A 10924-nucleotide genomic window follows, 5' to 3' on the forward strand; every position below is an offset into this window, starting at 1 on the left:
AAACAAGAGCATGGATTTTAAAGTTTTCCATACTTTTGTTGTCGCTCCAGTTGACCACTAGGTGTCTGTCTTCATCAGCATAACATATTTAAATCATTGCTTCGTCCCTTCAGCTAACCCCGTTGGCCGATTGCTTCGACCAGTTATGTCAAGTATTGAGCTCCAGCGTTTAAACTTTATTTTTGTTAAAAAAGGAGCTTCGATTGTAAAGTAAAATAAATCAAAATATACAAAATTTTAGGGATGGATTACAAACATTAACGGTTTTCGCCCGGTCACAGTTCTAACCATAGCCTTCCTGCACAAAGCATTGTGGGAAATGTCTGTAAAATGAGAACAGTGACTGAAAGCAACAGTCAACAAGGACGTACACCTTCCCAAAAATTGTGTTCATCTGGGAGTGGTACTGTTGTATAGATCACATGTGTTGTGATTCCTTGACAGCCATACCTTCCGCTGTTCAAGGTAATGATGACTGGTAGATAATTAGTTATTAGCGGTACTGCATTTTAATTTTAGAAAGCGCAMATTTGCTTATGAATTATAAAAATTAGTAAGACCGCTAAAGCGCAAACAAAATATTTAGGTCCGCAATTAGTGGGTTTGTGCTTTAGTGGACTGGTGCCCACCACTGAAGGTCACCTTATGATGTGGGTAGGCTTTGCAAAAATCTCCCGCAATATTAGGAGATCTCACCAGGTGTGTTGCTACCAGATCAAAGTTTTGCTCAATATATGCAAACAGATTTATATTCTAGTGGTAGTTAATGATGACTAGCTGTGGCAGCCACCGTACACTGGGATGACTCCTAAGCTTAATGAGTTGTATTAATGCAACTAGGGATTATTTTCTTTGAGTCTCATTCAAATCCATCCAGTAGTTCACGAGATATTTTGCTTACAGACAAACAAGGTTGACACAGACAGTTAATGCTAAAGTTTTTTTAAAGCAAAAATAATGCACAATGAACAGCACTCAGCATAGGCTGAGTATAGCTACACACTAAGCCTTAGCTCAGTATCTGTTGAACTGAATGGGTTGTAGACATTTTTGTGCTTTCTAAAACTGCTTGGCTGTGGCAGCCATCTTGAATCAGGGCGATCTCAAAAGCTAAACAGRTGTAGATGCGCATCCAGTCATTTTTTTCTGAGAGCTTCACTAAACCCTATCCAGTGGYTCATGAGATATTTTGCTAACAGACAGACAAGGTTAACTCACTTAAAAGGTAATGCCAAACTTTTAAACTAAATCCTGTGTAATCTGTAAGCACTTGAGAAGTRTGTTGCGGATGACTCTCAGCTACCACCATACCAGATTTCAGATTGGTACATCTAAAGCTGATTGAGTTCCAGACATTTTTGTGTTTGCTATGAATCATCAGCTGCAGAGGCCATCTTGAAAGAAGTTAACTCTAAAACATAAACAGCAGTAGAGGAGCATTCCAAGAGTACTTTGAGCAAGTTTCATCACAATCTATCAAGTGGTTCATGAGATATTTTGCTAACAGACGCACAGGCATCGGTTTTATATTGTGCACTTTATATGGTGATAGATTTAATGAAAAAGTTAAATAAAAAAAAACACCCTAATTTGAATTTATTTATTTCAAAATAAAATATTGCTTTTTAGACTAGACAGTTTCCTGACAATTTCCGTTCCTCTTCTGAGACATTATTTAGGTTGCGGTGTTATTTCTCTCTGTTCATCCTGCACCTGCAGACGCTTCCCATGTGACTACATAACMCCACCGGCACCGAGGGTGGGGGGCAGAAAGGGGAAGAGGCCCCTCAACGGTTTCCTTTTTGCCTCTTTGCCTTTTCGTTTGACTACAGGCAGATTTGAAGCGAGTAATTCTTGAAATGCCAAGACCTGGAAATGTCACTGATCTGACAGAGGCGAGGTACGGCCCGACAGCGATTGACATTTTGAACAACCAAAAAAAAAAAAACATTTAAAAAAAGGCAGACGAAGAGCAGTTCAGCTGATAATAGAGGCGTTCCTCTTTTGAAACTTTGAACAAGCTGACWCTTTTGTTACCTAAAAATAAACGGTGGGTTGCACACGGGAGTGCWACTACTTTTCACCTCCGTCACACAACTATTATAAAACCTTCACAGTCGAAGCGCTGTGTGTCTATGTGCGTGTGTGTGTGTCCCCATTCTACAGAACCAGTGAGTTTGAGGTTATGTGTTTCACATCTGACCTGACACAGAGCTGATAATCAGCTTAATATCCAAGGCTGGAAACAACTCATGTAGAGCTGAGAGGGCCACGGAAACAAAAATCTGAAACTCTCTGCTCTCTCTGCTCACTATTATSAGCAGGAGCCAGGAAAAAAAAGCTGAAGTGTTGGTAAAAAACAGTCAGCAGGTATATGAGAAGTTTACTGTACATCAGGGTGAGCCACATCGTGGCTGCTCGGACCCACATGTGCAGAAAATGAACCAAAAAACAGGTGGGTGGAGTTTCCTGTCAAGTCAAAGTGTCACATTTGTCACAAAGGTTATGATGTTGACACACGTGGCTCAAAGCTGAAGTTAAACAAGTGAGTCATTAAACATCAGAGTGACACAAACGCAACATTTGCATCTCCTACTGATAAAAACGTTTGACCAGAAATGGTGTGTTAAACTGAAAACTGAAGCTTCCTGGATATTTTAATGCAGTATGACGGGTTTATTGTAGGGGATACACGAATATCTGACAAGTGACAAGACTCAGATGATTTCGGATGATCCATAGTTGCAATCAGAACTCTGTCATTTATAGTCAGTAAATGTAAATGACTATTGTTAAGAAGTTAATTCATGCATATAAGAGAACATTGTTGTGGAAGCTTTTCTGTAATTCAAAATGAACATTTAGTAATTTCTGTAAAGTATTACAAAAATAATGCCAGGGAAATCACAGAAGATGCAAACATACAAAAGAAAAAAATGTACAGAGGAATGCATGTTGTTTTGGATTCAGCTGCCACTTTAACGGGTGACAAATTCNATTGTTGCACCCCTAGTAAAAACCTATAATGTGGTGCCTAAAGGAAGGCTGCATTTTTATTCTATTTTATTTATTTTCTGTTAGGCTTTAATTATCAACATTAGTTTGTAAGTTGGTCTAGTTTTGAATATTTATATACAATATTTATATTTATTTTTATCTTTGTTTAATTTTTACTGTAAGTATTTCATTCCGAAGTCATTAAACATTTAATTTAACCAGAGGTTAGGGGGAAAATAGTTGGAAGTAGTTAATAATGGTTCATAGAGCGAAATCTGAGTCAGTCAAAATCGAAATAGAAACCAGGATGTCTGAGATTTTTTTAGAAACTTTGAACTTATTTATGCTCTATTATTACGGTCTAATAAAAAGTAAGGATCTAATTCTAGAGTCAATGTGACAGTTAACTAAATTTCACATTTGCAGTGATGGGATGCACTTGATGGAGACCACAATTACTCAGCCTTAATATAATGTTTGARAATCTTTCTCTCTCTGTGTTTCTGTTATTCTTTACACGGCTGTGCTGCCTCCCTGCTAGCTTTGAGACTTGGTTCTCTCTGACTGTCCAGATCACATAAAGTGAAAACCTGAACCCTGCAGCTGGTTTCAGGGGGGTTTCGTCGTGCCTACAAACAAGGCCATCAAACTCCCATCTGTGCTTGGGAATACAGACGCAGCCTAAACCCTGGGTTGGCTGAATAAACTTTCCCAGCCTGTACCAAACTGTGCTCAACAGTTGGCGTGTCTGTCTATGTCAGTGTATATGCATCTCTACAAAGAAGAAGGGCCCCCTTCATTCCCCTCTGGGCTCTTAGTAACTAAGTGTAGCCTGTGTCACACTGGAATGACTAACGGAGGGCAAAGGAGACCGTCTCGAGATGATTTCAAGCTGTAGTTGGACATTAAACGCGTGTTAAAATTGCTCACGGCTAATCTGAAATTCTGACAGAAGCTACAATTAGATCAAATAAACGAAGGGCGCCAAAAAGACAAGCGCTCAAAATAAAGCCTAACAAGAGAACGGGGGAATGAAACAGAGAGGGCATGAATGAATGCAGATGCTAAGTTGCAGTGGGGAAACGTAATGCTGAGCCGTTTGTGTATCACTTTGCCTGCAAGGGAGACAGAAAGTGTGTCAGCTCCAGTGTCAAACAACTCCATGGGATCTCCCCCCAACGGCTAGCTCAGCACACTCATCCTCACACTCTAAAAAGTGATCCCATCAGGGTTGGGAGCAAGTGAATCCTGAGCATTTACACTTTCACAAGCACACGGTGGCCTGTTGGTTGAAAGTGACAAATGTTGTTTTAGAGACACGCAAAACTGCCTCATGATCCAATAACGTCTGGCTCGTATTTTGTTTTTTCCAGAACAAAAGAGAACAAAACACTCCCAGAGAGGTAATCTATCTGAAACCTGCAACTGTTTTGCAGAAGTTTGAATTACATCAAATAGACTTGTGGTTTTTGCAATAGTGAAAGGAAGACTTGAACTGTGACAATAATGGCTTTTTGGTGGCATCAGTGCTTATCTCTAGTTCCCTTTTTTTGGCTTCTCTGGTTGTGACGTTTCACTGCCCATGTTCTGCTTCTCCCATTTCTCAGCTGATGATAAAAAAGGGCCTAGATTTCAGTTTCGGTTGCACATCAAGGTATGACGTTAGCAAGCTTGCAACAAAACTATTTCCAGCAGCCTTTGTAAACACATTAGATGTGCAATAGCCTAAAAGACTATTTCACAAGAAGAGTGTGAGGATGACGATGAGAAAGGCAATGGATTAGTCCACAACTACAAAAGGAGGAGCTTGTTAAGGATCTGAAGGAAGACGGGACCACTAAAAAGACCAGTGGTAAACTACGTTACGTTGAACTGAAATATTACAGTGCCCACAAAGTGCTCCTGCTCAAAAAGACCCATCATGACTTTGTCAGAGAAGGCTTGGGAGAAAGTTTGGTCAAACGAGACCTAATTTGAGCTCTTTGGCATTTAGCTTGACTTGCTATCTTTACGAGATTAAAAAAAATACTGAGTACATCCTGAAGAACACCATCCCTACAGTCAAGCACAGAGGTGGAAATGTTATGCTTCAGGGATGTTTTTCTGCAAAGGATACAAGGTGACTTTGATGCATTCAGCAGCCAATTAATGGAGTCATGTACTGTTTGAAAGACAGCCTGAAAGACCTTCATCCCTCAACCAGAACCATGAAGGATTGGTCTTCCTCCCTGGGCTGTGACTGCTGGTGACCAGAAGAAGGTGCACCTGGACCAGTCCTGGACCAGTTCTTCTGTGTTTACCTGTGTCTCCTTCCTGTCCCTCAACCAGCCGGTCGAGGCAGATGGCCGCCTGTCCTGAGCCTGGTTCTGCTGGAGGTTTCTTCCTGATTAGCAGAGAGTTTTTCCTCTCCACCGTTTGCTCAGGATGAGAGACTGTGATGAAGTGATTCAACGCAGCCTGCTGGTTTCTTCTTTAGATTGTTCTTCTGTACAGTACCCTGAGACCACCTATGTTGTGACTTGGCACTAAATAAATAAACTTGAACTAGGTGGTAAACAGCATTATGAGTGTCTCCAAAATGTCATGAAACATTTGCAGGAATTTTCAATTCCTGTTTTAGTCACAGAGGTGAATTTTCTCTCAAAATATTCAGACAYTGTGGTGAACTTGTCCTAAACAATTCTCAAATGTGTCCCAGGTGTCTCCAGACTATTTCAAGACTCGCATGGGAGCTCTTCTCTGACAAAAAAAAATTTTTTCAGGTAAAAAAACAAAACAAACAAACAAATAAATAAATAAACAAGAATTATAAATAATATTTTTGAAAAAAATTGTGATTGTGGGTGAAGCAATTTATTGGGGTGTTTACTACTGACAAAACCACTACACATTGTATAGTCTTTTATTAGGTGGACAGTAATATACTTCTATAATGTGGTTATCTCTGACCTAATTGATGATTTTATGTGCAGACTGGGTTGTGTGGGGCTCTTGAGCAGGGTCTGACAGACTCAGGAGGCTGTTAGTCAGATACATGTCTGACTTAAAAACAACACATAAATAAGAACTGTGATGGACCATTAGGGTGAGGAGCAATGTATGACATCCTGATTCCATGTAGAGACAGCCTGCCCCTTTAACATATGTCAGGAGGTGCAGCCAGGATGTGAAGAAGGCTGTTACTTAATGTGTGTTTCTGGGTTTCTAGCACTGCTTGGCTGAAGCCAGTTGAGGGCACATTAAAGGCTAAACAGTCCACAGCTGTGTTCGAATGGTTTTGTATGGCTCACTCAAACATTCACGTCATTATTATTATCTGGTATCAGATCAGAACAGGTAAAGGGTAACGAACACTAATTATATTTGAACATGGGGGCAGCTGCCAATGTGGGTACAATGTGGGTGGAGGTGGGCGATGATATAATGTGCTTGGCTTAGACTACAGTTTTGCAAGCTGTGCAGACAAAAAGCCTGTGAGTTTCCAAAAATTGGCTGCATGACTTGCTGGTCACCATGAAACTGCAACTGAAAATGTGTCTAATTTACTCCCAGTTTTGAGTCACCAACTAATCTTCAACAGTCGCCGCCCCAAAACATTCTGCCTTTAACTTCATGGAGTGGCCTGGCCGGTCTCTAAGGCCCTTTCCCAATCAGAGGCTACACACTCGCCCTACTCCCTACTCACTCAGTTTTCGCGTTCCTGCGGAGGGTTGGCCATATTAAGTCCCATCTGAAACCAGTTACGGACGAGGACGAGTGTAGGGTTGGGCATAATCGTATCGTGTGCAATTAATCGTCAGAAGAACGTTAATCGATTAATTTTTGGTACTTGACGATTAATAGGATTAATGCCACCAGGGGAGATTTCTCCAGTCAATCCGCTTGGTGCTCCTCTCCGCTTCAAATATGACGAACATTAAAAAAAAGGTTCTGTAATTTATTTATCTATCAACACAGTTTAAAAATTGATGTATAGCCTGAAGTCTAATTTTGACACAATTTGGAACAGATTTTTATGAAGAGCAATCTTTCCCACTAAATTGGTCCTGTGACTAAGACATAAGGGTGTCCAGGGACTCCAGGGGATTAATCGTCAAATTAATCATTATCGGCTAAACACCCCAATTAATCGTGATCAATTTTTTGCCAATATTACCCAACCCTAGGCGAGTGGCTTATTAAGCCCTCCACAGCGAGTCTACATCCAGTGCAGACTTGATCAGCAGGTGCAGCACCAAATAGTGGTCGACATGGAGCACGGGACAAATAAATATAAGTTCCACATATGTTTTGTACACATATTTACTAAGTAAACACCTCTAGAACAAATAGAATTTCTCATAAATCATGTTTAATTCAATTCAAAGTTTATTAAAGACGCAGAACCATGGTCCACATTTAAAAAATAAGAAACGAAACATTTAAAAAAATTAAGAAAAATAAATAAATTTTAAAAAATCTTAAAAGTGCACTTCTTTTGACAAGTTAGTAGATTAGACTAGGGCGAGTGTGTAGCCACTGATTGGGAAAGGGCCTAAACCTCAGCCTTGAAGAAAATTTGTAAAAAAAAAAAAAAAAAAAAAAAAAAAAAAAGCTGAAGCTTTAAGTTGCCTAACAGCAGTCACCTAAAGCTCTCAACTGGTCTGGCTTCAGGACCCACTATCATCCCTTAATTAGACACGATGCAAACTGAGAGAGATTTTCAACTTCCCTAATTTATTTCATGGAAATATTGTTCCGTCTGAACCTAAAAACAGCACAATAACAGCATACCAACACAAATGAAGAAGTTTACTGATAATCCAAAATAACCAACAAGTGGCAATGTTGAGAGGAAAACACCGTTTACACTCAATTAGCTGCATTTTATTTAAAACAAAAGCTCTTTACTTCAGTAACATACTGTAGCCTTTTTAACAAACTCAATGGTGCTTTCATGCACCAACGTGAAATAAAAAAGTGCAATTACTGAGAAGTAGTTTCAGAAAGTCTCAAAATATGTAGCTTTAGCTTAGTACCCCACCTGCTAGGGGAGACCGGGGACAGTTGCAACACTTTTTTACATTTGACTATGTTACTCAGATACGGTTTGAATTAGACAAACCAAATTTTAATACAATAAACTTACATCTGTATGTTAATATTCAAAACCATTTATAGATGAACAATGTACATTCTTCACAATTTGCATTTGAAAATGAAAACTCATATGTTGCAACTGACCCCGGGCCGGGGACAGTTGCAACACTGTCAGCGGGTGGTTGCAATATGTTATTAAGACAATATATTTCACTGTAAATAAAAGTTTTATTATTTTTATATTTATATTATTGCTAAATTCATAAGAACTGTAAGTTATAATGATATTGCACTGTTATTTATTTATTGTTTTTGATCAAATGACAAACATAGATTTGCCTTGATGAGTAGACCTTACATACAGATGTCAAAGACTCTAATCGATATAAAACACAGTTGGCTTTTAGAGACAATAATAGAACAATTTGAGAGGCAATTAACTTTTGTTTTGCCTATTGTCACTGTACGCCTACATTATGCAACATTTACATTGAAAGAAACTGGGATTTTAAAACCATTGTTGAAAACAACAACTGCAGAAAATACATCTTAAACATTTTATGTTTTAAATTATAAAATTGTCATGAATACCCAAGTGTAAACTTCATTTCAAATTTTTAATATCTTTATGCTCTGTTTTTATATGGATTTATCGTCCTGTCAGCCATGATAAAACCTCATGTGTTAGCTAAATAAGCTGATCTGGATTAGGGCTGTGTATTGGCAAGAATTTGGCGATATGATACATATCATAACAGAGGGGTCCCGATACGATATATCCCGATATATTGCGATACTGTAAGCAAGGCAATATATTGCGATATATTGCGATTTTTTTGTCCAAAAATTCTATTAAATAAAAACCTCTTACTGAAAAAAAAAAAGAAAAGCTAATGTTTACTTACAATGCTAATGCTACCTTTACTCTCTGGCGCTCAAGAGGTAGAGGAGCCAAATGGCTGGCTCACTGCTGCCAACTAGTGGTCAGAGGCTGAACTACAACATAAAAATGAAYGGYTGGCARGAARGTTGACAWTTTAAAMCTTAATWAAAAATCGATACAGGGCTTTAGAATATCGATACAGTATCGGGAAATGAAATATCGCGATATTTCAGTGTATCGATATTTTCTTACACCCCTAATCTGGATACAAGTTAACTACATTAGTTAAAAGTCAACATATCATTTGTTTAAATCATATAGGTTTGAGCTGGATCATAAAAACAGTGACAACAGTATAACAAAAATAAAGCTGGGCAAAAAGAATACTTTGGTACCTCAAAAACTCTTTTTTTTTTTTTTCAAATAAATCCTGGAGCAGTTTTTGAATCTGCTTACTTTTTCTTTGCAAGCTGGGTGTTTGTTTGGAGAAAAATGACGTGTTGCAACCGTCCCTTGTTGCTTCTGTCCCTGGTCTCCCCTATATATAACCAACAATATCCACAAATTCAACAAGTACTCAAAAAATAAACATTCAGAATGTTTATTTATTTATTTTTTTTAATTCTCTGTGCCCTGGTAAAGATCCACAAACCATTGAAAACAGTCTGTGTCAGACTTGAAATGTATTTATAATTCACTTCTGAGCTCTTTTTGAAGGTAAAGTGGCAAAGTGACTTAACATTTAACTCTTAGATTTCACCTGGTTCATCGCTACGTGTTTACAGGTTTATGGGAGGCACACACACCTAAAAACGCACAGTTGTGTGGATCATTATCGGGAGTGTCTGAACGTGTGGTGGTCCTACAGGCCCCTGGATGCCTGCTGGTGTGGTGTCCGTGAACGCGTCTTCATTGTGTGGCCTGCATGGTCGACTGCATCAACCGTGGGGAGGCAGGGGAGAATCACGAGTGGCTTTTTAAAAAAAAGACTATTTCAACGAGTAAAAATGAAGGAGAGATAAAAGAGATGTGTTCTGAAGCACTGCCCGCCTCTTTCACAGCACTTCTCTGTCTCTCAGGTCGGAAATCCGTTTATTTATTTATTTATTTATTTATTTATTTTACGCGCTCCATCATTCATCATTCAGTGCACTTGCTGCTCGGGAAGCCTCTCCACCCCACCCATCTCTCTGGGAGCTCCGATGCCGATGGAGGCTAACGGGAATCCCATTGATGAGTCAGAAAAACAGAACCCGGCCGGGCTCAGGCGGACACGGTTTTATTTACCCAGAACGGAAAAAGGGATGCAAAGTGCGAGGAGCAGGAGGGAGGGAGAGAAAACACACACATCAGTCCATCATCACTAACCCAGCTCACATCCACAGCCCCTCTCATCGTCTCTCTCTTTTCTCTGTATCCATTTTTTTCCTCACGTACCTGAAAATATCATGTCCGTCCGGCGACAAAACAGGCGGGCGGACGGTGTCGCGGTCTGCGACGTCTAGCCGATACTTCCTGGTTTTATTTTTTATTTTTTTTATATTATTTTCCTTCGTCTTCTGTGCCGACTGATGCTCCAGTTTCGCTCAGCACCAGCCCTGTGTGCTAATCCGCCCCACACAAAGAGTAGAAAATGGCTGCAAGTGCATTTTCTTAAAGGGCCAGTCACAGTGAGGACTGACGGATGTCTGAGTTTTTATCACCACAAATTTAATACATGAATGTATTTGTGCTTTTTTTTTATCTAGAAACCCCAACGTGATGTTTTTATTTGAACCCAATGTGAACACTTTTATTTAAATGTCACTTTTATGAGCACATTTGAAAAAAAAAAGCCTAAATGATTAGTATTTAAACACGAATTTTTGTGGACAAAAAGAAAAAAATTGTATAGGTCTTCTGGACGGGTTCTTCTCTAATGAAACGTTTCGTCTCTCCTCCAAGAGACTTCTTCAGTCTGAGAGT

At 39.3% G+C, this 10924-nt stretch overlaps 1 protein-coding gene across 1 annotated transcript in view; it reads right to left on the minus strand.

Moving 5' to 3' along the window:
• cyfip2 (cytoplasmic FMR1 interacting protein 2) overlaps positions 1-10579 on the minus strand; it is a gene marked incomplete at its 3' end in the record, with an annotated part of 36296 nt that extends 25717 nt beyond the window's left edge. Inside the window, 1 exon segment of the mRNA XM_014010613.1 lies at positions 10397-10579.
• Between the last annotated feature and the right edge of the window lie 345 nt (positions 10580-10924).

The sequence above is a fragment of the Austrofundulus limnaeus genome, unplaced genomic scaffold, assembly GCF_001266775.1.
Source record: "Austrofundulus limnaeus strain Quisiro unplaced genomic scaffold, Austrofundulus_limnaeus-1.0 Scaffold71, whole genome shotgun sequence".
Classification (NCBI taxonomy): Eukaryota; Metazoa; Chordata; class Actinopteri; order Cyprinodontiformes; family Rivulidae; genus Austrofundulus; species Austrofundulus limnaeus.